The sequence below is a fragment of the Triticum aestivum genome, chromosome 5A, assembly GCF_018294505.1.
Source record: "Triticum aestivum cultivar Chinese Spring chromosome 5A, IWGSC CS RefSeq v2.1, whole genome shotgun sequence".
Taxonomy (NCBI): domain Eukaryota; kingdom Viridiplantae; phylum Streptophyta; class Magnoliopsida; order Poales; family Poaceae; genus Triticum; species Triticum aestivum.
In genome coordinates this window covers 282,143,224-282,163,343 of record NC_057806.1, presented here as the reverse complement: position 1 = coordinate 282,163,343, position 20,120 = coordinate 282,143,224, and positions in this window count along the sequence as shown.

Here is a 20,120-nt window from a genome sequence, read left to right as displayed (position 1 = left end):
CCATGGGGCACGAAAGGACGTGGGTCAATCGGGATGTTGGCCACCGAAGCCGCAGCACGAACACTCGCCGGCGCAGTCAAGCTCAAGGAGGTGGTAGCGGAGTTTGGGCAGAGTGTTGAAGCAGAGGAGCAGAGCGGAGAAGTTGAGGGGGCAAGAGTAGGACGAGGCTGAAAATTAGGAAAAGATCCCAAACATAGCTCGCGAAAAGAGGAAACTCGCGAAGGGTCACGGGCCAGGCCAACGGACTTGAACCAATCATGGACCGCATCCAGGTCCCAGGCCTCAATAGGTGGGCCGGGGAAAGTAGCAAACCTGAGGGAAGAGTAGAGCCCAGGAAGGCGAGTGTCGCGACACTGCCGAGCAAAGTGGCCCATCTTGCCACACGCATAGCATTGAAACAAAGAATTTGAACGACCCAGATTCCCGCCCGCAGCAGTCGGTGCGTGATCCTCTCCTGAGGTGGTAATATTGGGCATTAAGGGCACATTAAAGTCTGTGAACACATTATTGCTGGTGGTCGGAATATCCGCTAATCGAGCAAAAACTGACTGTCGGAGTTGCTCGCCGGAGACTCTCCCGGTGACAGATCGCGGACGCGATCCATTGACAACTCGAGTCCAAGAAGCTTCATCCTCACGGTAGTAAAGTTGTTCTTCACATAACCAATTAGGTCCACCAAAACCCCAAAGATTGAAGACTAACTCAAAATCCTTCTCAGCTATCCGGCCATGGTTATAGATCTCAAAACCCACTGCTTTTGAGGCAACAAAAAATTTGAACGTTCTGTCTTTGAGATGAAGCACACGGAAACCTTGAGGATAGGCACCAAAACATGATTGCAACATGATACTAACCCTGTGACAATCCAACCGAAAATGAGCACGGCAGAAGGAAACCACGAAAGAGAATTCACGTTGACGAAAACCAGGCGAAAACACCATAGGGTGACCAAACTTTTGCCGCATGGATAGCTGGAAATCTTTACCTCGAGCAAAGTTGAGTGAAGGAGGGTCCATGGCCATCCTAGGGGCAACACTTCCCGCAAAGTAACCGGAGAACGGTTGGTGGCTACCACCCTCAGGGTGACAAGTGGCAGTGGGGAAATGGCCACCGGCACCGGAGTGGCAGCCAGAGGAAGGAGGAGGGGTGGCCGCCGGGGCCGGAGTGGCCACCGGCGGTGGTCGCCTAGGGATCGCCTAGAGGGAGCCTAGAGGGGGTAGCAGTAGCATCGCATTGTTTATATATATATATATATCCATAGACTAGGTACTACTTACCTTTGTTCTCCTCGAGCTGCCTCTTGGCAAGGCCGAGCTCGTACTTGGAGCCTTTAAGGTCATGCTTCAGTGCGGCGACCTCCGCCGTCAGTGCGGCAGAGGCCAGCAGCGAAGCTTGCATACACATATAGACATACTTATATTTGAAGGAAATGATGTGATTGACATGACCCATTCCATTAGCTTAGCACCCGATCGTTTATTATGTTGCTATTGCTTTCTTCATGACTTATGCATGTTCCTATAACTATGAGATTATGCAACTCCCGTTTACCGGAGGAACACTTTGGGTACTACCAAACGTCACAACATAACTGGGTGATTATAAAGGAGTACTACAGGTGTCTCCAAAGGTACATGTTGGGTTGGCGTATTTCGAGATTAGGTTTTGTCACTCCGATTATCGGAGAGGTATCTCTGGGCCCTCTCGGTAATGCACATCACATAAGCCTTGCAAGCATTGCAACTAATGAGTTAGTTGCGGGATGATGTATTTACAGAATGAGTAAAGAGACTTGCCGGTAACGAGATTGAACTAGGTATTGGAATACCGACGATCGAATCTCGGGCAAGTAACATACCGATGACAAAGGGAACAATGTATGTTGTTATGCGGTCTGACCGATAAAGATCTTCGTAGAATATGTAGGAGCCAATATGGGCATCCAGGTCCCGCTATTGGTTATTGACCGGAGACATGTCTCGGTCATGTCTACATTGTTCTCGAACCCGTAGGGTCCGCACGCTTAAGGTTACGATGACAGTTATATTATGAGTTTATGCATTTTGATGTACCGAAGGTTGTTCGGAGTCCCGGATGTGATCACGGACATGACGAGGAGTCTCGAAATAGTCGAGACATAAAGATTGATATATTGGAAGCCTATGTTTGGATATCGGAAGTGTTCCGGGTGAAATCGGGATTTTACCGGAGTACCGGGAAGGTTACCAGAACCCCCCGGGAGCTATATGGGCCTTAGTGGGCCTTAGTGAAAAAGAGAAGGGGCTGACCTAGATGGGCTGCGCGCCACCCTCCCTCCCCTAGTCCTCTTAGGACAAGGAGAGGTGGCCGGCCCCCCCTCTCTCTTTTCCCCCTCCGCGAATCCTATTCCAACTAGGATTGGGGGGGGGGGAATCCTACTCCCAGAGGGAGTAGGACTCTCCTAGCGCGCCAAGCTTGGCCGGCCAGCTTCCCCCCTCTAGTCCTTTATATACTAAGGCAAAGGAACCCCAGAAACACACAAGTTGATCCACGTGATCTATTCCTTAGCCGTGTGCGGTGCCCCCAGCCACCATAATCCTCGATAATACTGAAGCGGAGTTTAGGCGAAGCCCTGCTGCCGTAGTGCATCAAGATCGTCACCACGCCGTCGTGCTGACGGAACTCTTCCCCGACACTTTGCTGGATCGGAATCCGGGGATTGTCATCGAGCTGAACATGTGCTCGAACTTGGAGGTGCCGTAGTTTCGGTGCTTGATCGGTTGGATCGTGAAGACGTACGACTACTTCCTCTACGTTGCGTCAACGCTTCCGCAGTCGGTCTGCGTGGGTACGTAGACAACACTCTCCATCTCGTTGCTTTGCATCACATGATCTTGCGTGTGCGTAGGAAATTTTTTGAAATTACTACGAAACCCAACAGTCGCATCCGAGCCTAGGTTATTTATGTTGATGTTATATGCACGAGTAGAACACAAGTGAGTTGTGGGCGATATAAGTCATACTACCTACCAGCATGTCATACTTTGGTTCGGCGGCATTGTTGGACGAGACGACCCAGACGAACCTTACGCGTACGCTTACGCGAGACCGGTTCCCCCGACGTGCTTTGCACACAGGTGGCTTGCGGGCGACTGTCTCTCCAACTTTAGTTGAACCAAGTATGGCTACGCCCGGTCCTTGCGAAGGTTAAAACGGAGTCTATTTGACAAACTATCGTTGTGGTTTTGATGCGTAGGTGAGATTGGTTCTTGCTTAAGCCCGTAGCAGCCACGTAAAACTTGCAACAACAAAGTAGAGGACATCTAACTTGTTTTTGCAGGGCATGTTGTGATGTGATATGGTCAAGACATGATACTGAATTTTATTGTATGAGATGATCATGTTTTGTAACCGACTTATCGGCAACTGGCAGGAGCCATATGGTTGTCGCTTTATTGTATGCAATGAAATCACGATGTAATGCTTTACTTTATTACTAAGCGGTAGTGATAGTCGTGGAAGCATAAGCTTGGCGAGACGACAACGATGCTACGATGGAGATCAAGGTGTCATGCCGGTGACGATGGTGATCACGACGGTGCTTCGGAGATGGAGATCACAAGCACAAGATGATGATGGCCATATCATATCACTTATATTGATTGCATGTGATGTTTATCCTTTTATGCATCTTATCTTGCTTTGATTGACGGTAGCATTATAAGATGATCTCTCACTAAATTATCAAGAAGTGTTCTCCCTGAGTATGCACCGTTGCGAAAGTTCTTCGTGCTGAGACACCACGTGATGATCGGGTGTGATAGGTTCTACGTTCAAATACAACGGGTGCAAAACAGTTGCACACGCGGAATACTCAGGTTATACTTGACGAGCCAAGCATATACAGATATGGCCTCGGAACATGGAGACCGAAAGGTCGAGCGTGAATCATATAGTAGATACGATCAACATAACGATGTTCACCATTGAAAACTACTCCATCTCACATGATGATCGGTTATGGTTTAGTTGATTTGGATCACGTAATCACTTAGAGGATTAGAGGGATGTCTATCTAAGTGGGAGTTCTTTAATTAATTTGATTAACTGAACCTAAATTTATCATGAACTTAGTCCTGGTAGTATTTTGCAAATCATGTTATAGATCAATAGCTCGCGTTGTTGATTCCCTGTGTTTATTTTAATATGTTCCTAGAGAAAATTGTGTTGAAAGATGTTAGTAGCAAAGATGCAGATTGGATCCGTGATCTGAGGTTCATCCTCATTGTTGCACAGAAGAATTATGTCCTTGATGCACCGCTAGGTGACAGACCTATTGCAGGAGCAGATGCAGACGTTATGAACGTTTGTCTAGCTCAATATGATGACTACTTGATAGTTTAGTGCACCATGCTTAATGGCTCAGAATCGGGACTTCAAAGACGTTTTGAACGTCATGGAGCATATGAGATGCTCTAGGAGTTGAAGTTAATATTTTAAGCAAAATACCCGAGTTGAGAGATATGAAGTCTCCAACAAGTTCTATAGCCAAAAGATGGAGGAGAATCGCTCAACTAGTGAGCATGTGCTCAGATTGTCTGAGTACTACAATCGCTTGAATCAAGTGGGAGTTAGTCTTCCAGATAAGATAGTGATTGACAGAATTCTCTAGTCACCATCACCAAGTTAGTAGAACTTCGTGATGAACTATGATATGCAAGGGATAACGGAAATGATTCCCAAGCTCTTCGTAATGCGGAAATTGACGAAGGTAGAAATCGAGAAAAATATCAAGTGTTGATGGTAGACAAGACCACTAGTTTCAAGAAAAGGGCAGAGGGAAGAAGGGGAACTTCAAAAAGAACAGCAAGCTAGTTGCTGCTCAAGTGAAGAAGCCCAAGTCTGGTCCTAAGCCTGAGACTAAGTGTTTCTACTACAAAGGGACTGGTCACTGGAAGCGGAACTACCCCAAGTGATTGGCAGATAAGAAGGATGGGAAAGTAAACATAAGTATATCTGATATACATGTTATTGATGTGTACTTTACTAGTCTTTATAGCAACCCCTCAGTATTTGATACTAGTTCAGTTGCTAAGATTAGTAACTCGAAATAGGAGTTGCAGAATAAACAGAGACTAGTTAAGGGTGAAGTGACGATGTGTGTTGGAAATGGTTCCAAGATTGATATGATCATCATCGCACACTCCCTATACTTTCGGGATTAGTGTTGAACCTGAATAAGTGTTATTTGGTGTTTGCGTTAAGCATGAATATGATTTGATCATGTTTATTGTAATACGGTTATTCATTTAAGTAAGAGAATAAATTGTTGTTCTGTTTACATGAATAAAACCTTATATGGTTACACACCCAATGAAAATAGTTCATTGGATCTCGATCATAGTGATACACATATTCATAATATTAAAACCAAAAGATGCAAAGTTAATAATGATAGTGCAACTTGTTTGTAGCACTGCCGTTTAGGTCATTTTGGTGTAAAGCGCATGAAGAAACTCCATGCTCATGGGATTTTGGAATCACTTGATTATGAATCACTTGATGCTTGCGAACCATGCCTCCTGGGCAAGATGACTAAGACTCCGTTCTCTGGAGCGAGCAAATGACTTATTGGAAATAATACATATTGATGTATGCGGTCCGATGAGTGTTAAGGCTCACGGCAAGTATCATTATTTTCTGAACTTCACAGATGATTTGAGAAGATATGGGTATATCTACTTGATGAAACATAAGTCTGAAACATTTGAAAAGTTCAAAGAATTTCAGAGTGAAGTGGAAAATCATCGTGACAAGAAATTAAAAGTTTCTACGATATGATCGCAGAGGTAAAATATTTGAGTTATGAGTTTGGTCTTCAATTAAAACAATGTGAAATAGTTTCACTACTCACACCACCTGGAACACCATAGCGTAATGGTGTGTCCGAACGTCATAACCGTACTTTATTAGATATAGTGTGATCTATGATGTCTCTTACCGATCTACCACTATCGTTTTGGGGTTATGCATTAGAGATAGCTGCATTCACATTAAATAGGGCACCATCTAAGTCCGTTGAGACGACACAATCTGAATTGTGGTTTGGCAAGAAACCAAAGTTGTCATTTCTTAAAGTTTGGGGTTGTGATGCTTATATGAAAAAGTTTCATACTAATAAGCTCAAACCCAAATCGAAGAAATATGTCTTCATAGGATACCCAAAGGAGACTGTTGGGTACACCTTCTATCACAAATCCGAAGGCAAGACTTTTGTTGCTAAATTTGGAGTTTTTCTAGAGAAGGAGTTTCTCTCGAAAGAAGTGAGTGGGAGGAAAGTAGAACTTGATGAGGTAACTATACCTGCTCCCTTATTGGAAAGTAGTTCATCACAGAAATCTGTTCCTGTGACTACTACACCAATTAGTGAGGAAGCTAATGATGATGATCATGTAACTTCAGATCAAGTTACTACCAAATCTCGTAGGTAAACCAGAGTGAGATCCGCACCAGAGTGGTACGGTAATCCTGTTCTGGAAGTCATGTTACTAGACCATAACGAACTTGCGAACTATGAGGAAGCGATGATGAGCCCAGATTCCGCGAAATGGTTTGAGGCCATGAAATCTGAGATATGATCCATGTATGAGAACAAAGTATGGACTTTGGTTGACTTGCCCGATGATCGGCAAGCCATAGAAAATAAATGGATCTTCAAGAGGAAGACGGACGCTGATAGTAGTATTACTATCTACAAAGCTAGAATTGTCGCAAAAGGTTTTCGACAAGTTCAAGGTGTTGACTATGATGAGATTTTCTCACTCGTATCTATGCTTAAATCTGTCCGAATCATGTTAGCAATTGCCGCATTTTATGAAATCTGGCAAATGGATAAACAAAACTGCATTCCTTAATGGATTTACTAAAGAAGAGTTGTATACGATGCAACTAGAAGGTTTTTTCGATCCTAAAGGTGTTAACTAAATATGCAAGCTCCAGCGATCCATCTATGGACTGGTGCAAGAATCTCGGAGTTGGAATATACGCTTTGATAAGTTGATCAAAGCATATAGTTTTATACAGACTTGCGGTGAAGCCTGTATTTACAAGAAAGTGAGTGGGAGCACTACAACATTTCTGATAAGTATATGTGAATGACATATTGTTGATCGGAAATAATGTAGAATTATTCTGCAAAGCATAGAGGAGTGTTTGAAAGGAGTTTTTCAAAGAAAGACCTCGGTGAAGCTGCTTACATATTGAGTATCAAGATCTATAGAGATAGATCAAGACACTTGATAAGTTTTTTCAATGAGTACATACCTTGACAAGATTTTGAAGTAGTTCAAAATGGAACAGTCAAAGAAAAGGTTTCTTGCCTGTGTTACAAGGTGTGAAATTGAGTAAGACTCAAAGCTCGACCACGGCAGAAGATAGAAATAGGATGAAAGTCATTCCCTATGCCTCAGCCATAGGTTCTATAAAGTATGCCATGTTGTGTACCAGATCTATTGTATACCCTACACTGTGTTAAGCAAGGGAGTACAATAGTGATCTAAGAGTAGATCACTGGACAGCGGTCAAAATTATCCTTAGTGGAATAAGGAAATATTTCTCAATTATGGAGGTGAAAAAAAGGTTCGTCGTAAAAGGTTACGTCGATGCAAGTTTTGACACAGATCTGGATGACTCTAAGTCTCGATCTAGATACATATTGAAAATGGGAGCAATAAGCTAGAGTAGCTCCGTGCAGAGCATTGTTGACATAAAAATTCGCAAAATACTTACGGATCTGAATGTGGTAGACCCGTTGACTAAAATTATCTCACAAGCAAAACATGATCACACCTTAGTACTCTTTGGGTGTTAATCACATAGTGATGTGAACTAGATTACTGACTCTAGTAAACCCTTTTGGGTGTTGATCACATATCGATGTGAACTATGGGTGTTAATCACATGGTGATGTGAACTATTACTGTTAAATCACATGGCGATGTGAACTAGATTATTGACTCTAGTGCAAGTGGGAGACTGAAGGAAATATGCCCTAGAGGCAATAATAAAGTTATTATTTATTTCCTTATATCATGATAAATGTTTATTATTCATGCTAGAATTGTATTAACCGGAAACATAATACTTGTGTGAATACATAGACAAACAAAGTGTCACTAGTATGCCTCTACTTGATTAGCTCGTTAATCGAAGATGGTTATGTTTCCTAACCATAAACAAAAGAGTTGTTATTTGATTAACGGGATCACATCATTAGGAGAATGATGTGATTGACATGACCCATTCCATTAGCTTAGCACCCGATCATTTAGTATGTTGCTATTGCTTTCTTCATGACTTATACATGTTCCTATAACTATGAGATTATGCAACTCCCGTTTACCGGAGGAACACTTTGGGTACTACCAAACGTCACAACGTAACTGGGTGATTATAAAGGAGTACTACAGGTGTCTCCAAAGGTACATGTTGGGTTGGCGTATTTCGAGATTAGGTTTTGTCACTCCGATTGTCGGAGAGGTATCTCTGGGCCCTCTCGGTAATGCACATCACATAAGCCTTGCAAGCATTGCAACTAATGAGTTAGTTGCGGGATGATGTATCTACAGAACGAGTAAAGAGACTTGCCGGTAACGAGATTGAACTAGGTATTGGAATACCGACGATCGAATCTCGGGCAAGTAACATACCGATGACAAAGGGAACAACGTATGTTGTTATGCGGTCTGACCGATAAAGATCTTCGTAGAATATGTAGGAGCCAATATGGGCATCCAGGTCCCGCTATTGGTTATTGACCGGAGACATGTCTGGTCATGTCTACATTGTTCTCGAACCCGTAGGGTCCGCACGCTTAAGGTTACGATGACAATTATATTATGAGTTTATGCATTTTGATGTACCGAAGGTTGTTCGGAGTCCCGGATGTGATCACGGACATGACGAGGAGTCTCTAAATGGTCGAGACATAAAGGTTGATATATTGGAAGCCTATGTTTGGATATCGGAAGTGTTCCGGGTGAAATCGGGATTTTACCGGAGTACCGGGAAGGTTACCAGAACCCCCCGGGAGCTATATGGGCCTTAGTGGGCCTTAGTGGAAAAGAGAAGGGGCTGCCCTAGATGGGCTGCGCGCCACCCTCCCTCCCCTAGTCCTCTTAGGACAAGGAGAGGTGGCTGGCCCCCCCTCTCTCTTTTCCCCCTCCGCGAATCCTATTCCAACTAGGATTGGGGGGGGGATCCTACTCCCAGAGGGAGTAGGACTCTCCTGGCGCGCCAAGCTTGGCCGGTCAGCTTCCCGCCTCTAGTCCTTTATATACTGAGGCAAAGGAACCCCAGAAACACACAAGTTGATCCACGTGATCTATTCCTTAGCCGTGTGCGGTGCCCCCAGCCACCATAATCCTCGATAATACTGTAGCGGAGTTTAGGCGAAGCCCTGCTGCCGTAGTGCATCAAGATCGTCACCACGCCGTCGTGCTAACGGAACTCTTCCCCGACACTTTGCTGGATCGGAGTCCAGGGATCGTCATCGAGCTGAACGTGTGCTCAAACTCGGAGGTGCCGTAGTTTCGGTGCTTGATCGGTTGGATCGTGAAGATGTACGACTACTTCCTCTACGTTGCGTCAACGCTTCCGCAGTCAGTCTGCGTGGGTACGTAGACAACACTCTCCCATCTTGTTGCTTTGCATCACATGGTCTTGCGTGTGCGTAGGAAATTTTTTGAAATTACTACGAAACCCAACAATATTAGACTCCTGCGATATTGTTTGATCCTCTGTTCGGCTTTTCTTTGTGAACACCGAACAGAGCATCAGGGGATACTGTCTATGCGGTAATATTTTCCTATATTTCAAAAACCTACCTCAAAGCCTGTTAGAAGGCTGGCACAGGCTTCAGTCAGTCCGCTCTTGGCGGACTGAACCTTCTAGATCACCGCACTCATAATAGTGCGGTGCTCTTCGTCGATGGAAGCGCTGTGAAGAGTTCCCAGCAGACTGTCCGGTGCCTCTGGATGGACAGAGGTCACCGGCACTGGCGTCTTGCCCCTTTTGGAAGGAGGTCGCCTTCCTGAGTCCAGAACCACTAGAGGTTCCGGCGCGGTGTTCGGCTGAGAGCCAAACTCGGAGCCTTCGGGAGCCTTGCTCCCTCTGCTCGGGACTGTCTCCCCTCGACCCGGTGCCTCTTGAGACAATACCTCGGCGTTGTCTGTAGGGCAAGGGGAGGTGGCGGTCGGAAGTGGATCGCTATCCATATCCGACGAGCCCAGGGAGCCGTCCGAAGATACGTCGATACGGGCTTGTGGCGGTCTGCATAATCATAATTCGGCGTTAGGAGAAGCAGTGCGACAAAGGTATGCTATGAGTTACTCTAGTATTCGAATACTTACAACTTCGCCAGGGGCTTGGCCCTGAGCAGCCACTCATCTTCGGCTTCAGCGGCGGTGGTGGAGTAGTCCGGAAGGAGGGTCCTCCCCTTCTTGGACCCTTCGCCCCCCCCCCCGGGCCGGGGCGGCCTTCCTTTTCTTGTCTCCCCCGACTGAAGGGGGAGCATCTTCATCTTCCTCCTCGTCTTCGGGGGAGGAGTGCGTCGCGGAGTTATCGGACGATGAGTCCGACAACACCTGGTGTCGGGAACTCTTTCGGGTTCCCTTAGCCTTCTTGGTCTTCTCCGGCACCTTGTAGGGAGCCGGGGTCAGCATCTCCGTCAGGAGAGCGTCCGCAGTGTCTTCGGGCAGAGGGGCCGGACAGCTAATCTGCCTCGACGTCTCCATCCAGTCCTGTCAAAGGCATGGAGCTCAGACCCCGCACATGGTTAAGCTAGGGGAAATAAAATATCCTACCCGATGTATAGAACTCACCGAATGCGCTCGGCGCTTCGCGCTTAGCCCGCGGTCCTCGGTGAGAGAGGGAGGGACCTCGGCGCCCTTGAACAGCACCCTCCAGACGTCTTTGTGCGTCGTGTCGAAGAGCTCGCTCAGAGTCTGGTGCTGGGCCGGGTCAAACTGCCACAAGTTGAAATCCCGTTGTTGACACGGGAGGATCCGGCGGATGAGCATAACCTGGACTATGTTGACAAGCTTGAGTTTCTTGCCTGCCATATTCCGGATACATTTCTGGAGTCCATCCAGCTCCACCAATGAACCCCAGGACAGGCCCTTCTCTTTCTAGGAGGTGAGCCACGTGGGGATTCCGGATCGAAACTCGGGGGCAGCCACCCAGTTGGTGTCGCACGGCTCGGTGATGTAGAACCACGCCGATTGCCACCCCTTTATGGTCTCCACGAAGGAGCCTTCAAGACATATAACATTGGGCATCTTGCCCACCATGGCTCTGCCGCATTCTGCTTGTTGGCCTCCCACCACCTTCGGCTTGATATTGAAGGTCTTTAACCACAGGCCGAAGTGGGGCCGGATGCGGAGGAAAGCCTCACACACAACGATGAACGCCAAAATGTTGAGGATGAAGTTCGGGACCAGATCATGGAAGTCCAGCCCGTAGTAGAACATGAGACCACGGACGAATGGATGGAGGGGAAACCCCAGTCCACGGAGGAAGTGGTGGAGGAAAACTACCCTCTCGTGAGGTTCGGGGGTAGGAACGATCTGCCCCGCAGCGGGCAGCCGATGCATGATATTCGTGGCTAAGTATCTGGCTCACTGTCACACCCTAGCTAGTCATGCATTAGAGTGTTGCATCATGTTTACTTTTGCATCAGAAACTTGAAATGGGGATGACAGAACCCCCAGTCCCCTCTGATAACCAACTAGGGTTTACTAAAATAATTTTCAATGAACCTGAAATGCCCTTCTAAAATGCCCATCATTTTTGCCTTGGTTCAGAACCTCTGCCAAAAATGGTGCACACTTTTCTAGGCCATCCTAGGGTTCTTGAGTTAAATCATAACTATTTGAATTTGGGCATTTAAAATAATATAAAATATTTAAATGCTCAAATATCTCCAAACTAAAATGTTTCATGTTGGAAATAATCCAACTATGGACCAGGAGTAGTTTGGTGAATTTTGGAGTTGTCTAGGTATTTTATTTAATTCAACAAAGTTGCAGAAATATTAAATAAAACAGAAAACAGAAAAAACTAAAAGGGAGAAGCTTACCTGGGCTCCTCCCTGTTCAGCCCAGCCAGCTGGCCGGCCCAGCCCAGCACTGTAGCTCCCCGTCGTCTTCCTCCCCACGCCCCGAAGCTGCTGCGTGCTCGCGCGCGCGCGGCCGCGCGGCCACCTCCTGCTTGCCGACGCCCCCTGGCCGCGTGGACGACGCCCGCAGCCCGTCCCGATCCCCCCTGCTCTCGCTCACTCTCCCCCGTTTCTCCCTCGCTCTCTCTCGCTCTCGGCCGAACACCACCGTCGCCGCCGTTCGCCGTAGCCACTGACTCCGGCCACCCCTCGCTCCCCCGAGTAGCTCAGAAGCTCCGCCTCGACTCCCTCTTCCTCCTCACCGCTCCACGAGTCCCCGGAAGCCCTGCATCGCCGCCACGTCGCCGTTCCCCTCTTCGGACTCCGACCACCGTCGCCGACGAATTCGCCGTCTCCAGCGCGTCCCCGAGCCCACTTCGACGCCCACTGCAACCGCGGTGAGCCCACGAGTCGTTTCCCCCTCTCCTTCCCCTCGTTCCCTCACCGTAGCTGCATCTCCACCACGGCCGAACCTCCGCCGTCGCCGAGCTCGCCGTCGACGTAGCTCCGGTGACCATTTGGTCACCCCGGCGAGTCCAACGCGTTCACAGGAACCAGTAGAGCATCCCTAGCGCCTCACCTTGCTCGACTTCGAGCTCCAGCACCACTCCCGTGCACGACCGAACCCCGGCGGCCGCAGCCGAGCTCGCCGCCGTCGACTCCGGCCACCCCGACCCCAACGGACTCCGCCAAGAGCCGCGGGTCGTCCTCAGCTTCACTCCGGTGGTCGCCACGTTCCATTTGGTGGCCGAAACGACCAAAACCACTATCGCCGCCGCACTGTTGGTCGCCGCCGGCCAGAACTCCGGCGAGCTGACGTGGCCTAGATGATTAACCACTAATCCACCACCCCCAGACGCTGACAGTGGGTCCCCAGGGCTTAGTCAAAGCTAACCAGCCCCGGGTCAACGCGGGATTAGCCCTGTGACACTGACGTGTGGACCCCACACGTCAGGTTTGACCCGAGCCAGCTCTGTTGACCTGCTGATGTCACTATGACGTCAGGCTGACGCAGTAATTGAATTTCTGGATTTAAATTAAATCAGGAAATACCAGAATATTATTTAAACTTCAAAAATTCATAACTTTTATTCTGTAACTCCAAATTGGACAAATAATATATGAAAAATGATCAGAAAAATCCAATCTATCCATCTGTACCATTTTCATGCATGATCAAACAAGTTAAGCTGATGTTTTAATCAGAACAAGAAAAGGCACTTTAAAAGGCCATGTTTGAATTTGGAATTTGAATCTTTGATTCAAATTTGCTCAAACACTTCTGGTTTTAGCTGCATTAGCCCAACACACCCATATTGCCATGTTTCATGCATGCATCATATTGTTGCACCTTGTTTGGTGATGCCTGTGTATCGTTATCCTTTGCGACAGGATCTGTCCCCGAGGAGTACCGTGATTACCCTAACGAGGAATCGTATCCGTGCAACGAACCATCAGGCAAGCAACCAACCATTTGATCATATCGATACAATCCCATGTTCTCGCTCCTGCTCTCTTTTACTGCATTAAGACAACGCGATTCAAACTGCTGTGTGCTACGGTAGTTGAACCCATTTCCTCTGCATGACCTGTCATTGCCACAGTAACTAGATGAAACCCACTAGCATGTGTAGGAGTTGATTGAGCCATATGTATGTGTTGTTCCTACCTTGCTATGCCTGCTATGCTTAGAGTTGTGTCAGGTCTGGTTCATCTGGGTGATGGGCTAGAGTGAAATGATTATGTCGGTAATGAGAGTGGTGTGGTGAACACGATTTGGTAAAGGTATCGATGAGAGGCCATGTAGGAGTACATGGTGGGTTGTTTCATTGAAGCCGACCTTAAGCACTGAGATCTGTATGTGTGATTTAAGAATCAGCTACTACCATGCATTGGGCCCGAAACCAATGGACCCTCTCGACTTCTTATTCACCCCAGTTCTCCGTCCAGGAGTTGCAAGTAGTTTCTGGTGTTTGTAGCCTACTGGAGGCCGTGGACAGCGCTGACCGTAGGGGTGGGCTGTGATGCGGTAGGTACGTGGCACGGTGTACCGAATACCCGTTAGGTATCTCGGGAACCCTGTTCACATCGTTCGGGGCCGTATGGGAAACCTCGGCCGGACTCCCTGCGGATGGAACCTGAATAGGCGATAAACCTGGACTGGAGGCTTAGGTGATTAGGTAGGTCGTGGCCGACACCCACGTTGGGCTTCCGCTTGAAGGTTGCCGAGTACATGTCGTGTAAGCGACGATAAGTGGTGAGAGCGTGTATGAAGAAGTACACCCCTGCAGGGTTATCATGATCTATTCGAATAGCCGCGTCCGCGGTAAAGGACTACTTGGTTGCCTATACAGTTCATAGACAAGTAAATGGAAACTATTAAAAGCCTCAAGATAAGTGTGAGTGCCGAGGATGGCTCTTCCGTAGGAAGACGGAGGTGGATCCTCGGTAGTGTATTGAAGTGGTGAATAGTGGACTCGAGTGCGCAAAACTATTTCAAATGGAGTATCGTAGGATAGTCTAGCCAGGAGTCAAAGCTGGCTTGCTGCAATAACTCCACCAACCCTTCTTGATACTATGCATGTATGTAGGATCTGATGTAAGTCTTGCTGAGTACCTTTGTACTCATGTTGCTATAATCTACATTTTTACAGAAGACGCTGCAACCCTTTCTGATGGGTTCTATGTAGACGTTGACATCAACGAGTAGGCTAAAGACCCAGGTGGTGACCCTGAGCTTGTGATGGACCACATAGTGTAGTTAGGCTTCCGAGCCTCTTTTATTTTACTAGTTGTCTGTACTCAGACAAGTTTCTTCCGCTGTTGGCTTGTATGACTGTATGACTTGTATGTTGGGTCGTGAGACCCGTACCTTTGTGTGTATGTTATGTATGGCTCGCTGAGCCTTAAATAAAAGTACTTGAGTCGTAGAGTCATGTTGTGATGCTTCGTTGTATTTGCACATATCGAGCATATTGTGTGTATGATTGAAATGCTTGGTATGTGTGGGATCTGACTACCTAGTTGTTTATCTTTAGTAGCCTCTCTTACCGGGAAATGTCTCCTAGTGTTACCGCTGAGCCATGGTAGCATGCTACTGCTCTGGAACACTTAGGCTGGCCGGCATGTGTCCTTCTTCGTTCCTGTGTCTGTCCCTTCGGGGAAATGTCACGCTTTGAGTACCGGAGTCCTGTTAGCCCGCTACAGCCCGGTTTACCGGAGTCCTGCTAGCCCAGTGCTACAGCCCGGACCCACTTGCTGATGACCGACACGTTCGAAGCTGGGTCATGGATGCCTGTCCCTGTAAGTCTGTGCCACTTTGGGTTTACGACTAGTCATGTCAGCCCGGGCTCTTTATCATATGGATGCTAGCGACACTATCATATACGTGAGCCAAAAGGCGCAAACGGTCCCGGGCAAAGGTAAGGCGACACCCGTGGGAATACCGTGCGTGAGGCCGCAAAGTGATATGAAGTGTTACCGGCTAGATCGATGTGACATCGAGTCGGGGTCCTGACAGCGTTGGCATCAGAGCCGGACTGCCTGTAGGTTCTCCAAGCCAAACTGGTCGATGTTGAGTCTAGAAATTCTTTAGTTATATGTAGGGGAATTGTTTGTGGGTTGGAACGTAAGGCTCTTTTACTCCTTATATCTTATGACATTCTGATCTGAGTCAGTCCATTCTTCCATCGGGGGTTAAGGAATTAGGATCTGTTCTCTCTATCAGGATCACGTGTTACTAATCAGTAGTACCTTATAAGTTTGTTGGTTACAAGCCTAGTCCAGTTCTACTACCACATTATGTTGTAAGAATGGTTTCAAGACTTGATATGATGATGTTGAGTGTGTACGAAATCCTTTGTCAAATGTCTCAATATCCTTTTTGAGCATTTACAGCTGTTATGCTGCCGAAATTTTGCTAGAAATTCTAATGCCTTTGCATTATAATTGTGCTTTCAGATGGCCACTCGCGACCTCAATCAAGTGGTTCGCCTGACTCGCTGCCTAGATGTACCCGGCCATACTGCTAAGTTGGTCAGGGTAATGACTGAGGCTGGATACCGCTGGTATCCTGAGTACACGGTCGAAGAGCAATTCCGAGATTTTAATCAAAGCCAGTATCTCTGCACTGTCAGGATATTTCCTTCTTATCCTGGATCCACTGAGCCTCTTCACTGCTCCTATGGACTCGGGGTTACTATCGAGATGGCTGTGCAGGATGCCGCCTACTCTATGATGACCATTATGCGAGTCAGATCTGGTCTATTTCGGGACTCTGATTTCCGGTATATGCCAGGATCACTTCCGGGAGCACAAGGATATTTTCAGGCTATATATGCTGACTCCACTCAGGAGGATTCACGGACTCGCACCACTGCTGAGATGCTCGAGGATAAGGACCGTGAAAATCGGGCCTTAAGGTTAGAGCTCTTCAATACCCGTGCTGACCACTGGGCCACTTTGACTCGGTTCGCACCGGCAGTGCAAGCTGGATATTCAGACATGCGCGACCTCTATCCTGTGAGATCTGCTCTGCCAGACGTGATGATTTGGCGTGATGTAGGAGGCATCACCCCACCTCGCGGTCCCCGCAGGCCACCGTTTGCTGGTCCAAGGCCTCATCCTAGCCCCTATGGTCCACAAGCTCCGCGAGACCGTCTGTTTCCGGATGATCATGTTGAACTTCCGGGCTATGGAGGTGACTTCTACGAGGACTACTACGGATCGGTCTGAGTTAGTAGTAGTATCACTAGTTCGCACTAACTGTGTCGTCTGTCGTCCCGCGTGACTCGTGGGATATGACCTAGTTTGTACTCTTCCGGAGTTGTAGAAAAATAATGTATAGGAGTTTGGAATGCCTCCGATGAGATGTAATCCCTTTTCACCGTAATAGTACTTTGTTTGGTCTTGTACTAAACCTTGTATGGTGTGTATGACGATGGAATAAAGAAGCAGTTTCTGTATCTACCATGTCATACGGATGATCATCTTGCATTCCGAGTTATTCCTTGCATTATGTATCCTATGTCGGAATTTTATCATTCTGACTAAATCATTGGCTTGTTTACCTAGGATGGTCAACACGCGCGCCAACCCTGCTTCTCAAGAGCAGGCCGAAGGCAGTGAAGCCAGGAATGAAAATCTGCCTCATCCTCCTTCACTAGCAGAGGTGATGATGGAAGCTGAGAGAAACAAGCGGGAGACAAACCGTTTGTTGGAGCGTATTGAACAGAATACAGCACACCATCAGAGGGCTAACGTGGTGTCACTCAGCGATTTTATCAAATTGCATCCACCCACGTTCCACCACTCCGTCGAGCCTCTCGACGCTGATGACTGGCTTCGCAGTATCTCTCACAAGCTGCGTTCCGCGCTGGTAGCTGAGGCTGACAAGGTCACCTTTGCTGCATATCACCTTGAAGGTCCCGCCAGTCTATGGTGGGAGAATTATGGAGCTATGCGCCCAGCGGGCCATGTCACAACTTGGGCTGAATTCAGTGACGCTTTCCGTGAACACCACATTCCGGAGGGTCTCATGGACCGTAAGCGTGAAGAATTTTGCAATTTCACCCAAGGCCGACTTTCTGTGGATGTCTATAGCAGGGAGTTTGGTAAACTTGCACGATATGCAACCGAGGAAGTTTCTACTGACGCCAAGAAGCAAGCAAGGTTCCGTAAGGGCCTTAGTCCTGAGCTTCGTCGCGACCTCCGTCTGCATGAGTGCACATCTTTTTCGAAACTTGTCAACAAAGCCATCAGTGCTGAAACTGGTCAGACTGATTATGACGCAACACGCAAGCATGGACGTGATATGGGCTCCTCATCCGGTGCTGGTCCTCAGAAGCGCCGCGTGTGGGTACCCAATACCGCCCTGCCACCCAGGTTCACACCGAGGCCATCTTTCAGGCGCCTCGCCCTGTTCAACAGTCTGCACCAGCCAAGCCCTATGGGGGTCCATCCAATAATGCTCCTCCACGTACCAGTTCCGTGACTTGTTTCAAGTGTGGGGAATCTGGTCATTATATGCGTGAGTGTCCCCAGACCAACCCCAATCAATCTGCTAAAGCTGTTGGCCGTGGCAAGCCGACAGGGAAGGTGTTTCATACCAAACCGGTCACCGCTTCACGTGGCCATATCAACTGTATCTCTGCCGAAGAAGCTCAAGAAGATCCCAACGTCGTTCTCGGTACGCTTCTTGTTAATTGCCACCCGGCATCTATTCTTTTCGATACAGGAGCCTCTCATTCTTTTATATCTGAAAATTATGCTCGTTTGCATAACGTTGCATTCTGTGACTTGCCATCCTCCATGGTAATTCAAACTCCGGGATCCAAATGGCAAACTTCTAGAGTAAGCCATGGAAATGAAATCCAAGTCGACAGACTTGTTTTTCTTGCATCTTTGATAGCCCTTAAATCTTCAGATATTAATATCATTTTGGGTATGGACTGGATGTCAGCTCATCAAGCCAAAATTGATTGCTTCTCTAGGACCGTTCAACTCACCCATCCTTCGGGGAAGATAGTCAATGTTTCGACTCGAATAGCCAAGCGACAATTATATTCTCTTAACGCCAGCCCTTTGCCAGACCTTGAGGACGTTCCGGTAGTTCGTGATTTTCCGGATGTCTTTCCAGAAGAATTGCCAGGGGTTCCACCTGACAGGGATGTTGAGTTCGTAATAGACCTCATTCCAGGAACCGTTCCGATTGCTAGAAGACCTTATAAGATGGCACCCCTAGAACTAGCCGAGCTTAAGAAACAACTCGATGAATCCTTGAAAAAGGGTTTCATCCGCCCTAGTTCATCTCCGTGGGCTTGCCCCGTTCTATTCGTTAAGAAGAAGGATGGTACGGACCGAATGGTTGTAGATTACCGGCCGGTCAATTTGGTCACAATCAAGAACAAATATCCACTTCCCAGGATCAACGATCTGTATGATCAGCTCGCTGGATCCTCAGTCTTCTCCAAGATGGATTTGAGGTTGGGCTACCATCAAATCAAAATCAGAAACGGGGACATTCCTAAAACGGCCTTTGTTACTCGTTACGGCCAATACGAGTACACCGTCATGTCCTTCGGTTTAACCAACGCTCCAGCCACTTTTTCTCGGTTAATGAACTCAATCTTCATGGAGTATTTGGATAAATTCGTCGTAGTTTATCTCGATGATATACTCATATACTCCAAGAACGAGGAAGAACATGCCGAACATCTAAGGCTAGTGTTGCAGAAACTTCGAGAGCATCGCCTTTATGCCAAATTTTCTAAATGTGAATTCTGGTTGCCAGAAGTGACCTATCTGGGTCATGTAATATCTGGTAAAGGTATTGCGGTTAACCCTGAGCGAGTTCAAGCCGTCCTTGATTGGACTCCACCCGAATCGGTCAAGCAAGTTCGGAGTTTTCTAGGCTTAGCGAGCTATTGCCGTCGCTTTGTCGAGAACTTCTCCAAAGTTGCTAAACCTCTAACCGAACTCCTCAAGAAAGATAAGAAGTTCGAATGGACTCCACAATGTGAGCACAGCTTTCAGGAACTGAAAAGACGCCTGACTTCTGCTCCCGTGCTGGTACCACCAGACTTCTCCAAAGACTTTGTTATCTACTGCGACGCCTCGCGACAAGGACTAGGTTGCATCCTTATGCAAGATCGACACGTAATTGCTTACGCTTCACGGCAATTGCACCCACATGAGGAGAATTATCCTACTCATGATCTAGAACTTGCAGCCGTAGTCTATGCCCTTAAGACCTGGCGACATTACCTCCTCGGTAATCGTTGCGAAATATTCACTGATCACCAAAGTCTGAAGTACATTTTCACCCAACCGGATCTGAATCTCAGGCAAAGACGTTGGGTTGAATTGATCACAGACTTCGACTTAGGGATAACCTATACCCCAGGGAAAGCCAACGTCATGGCTGATG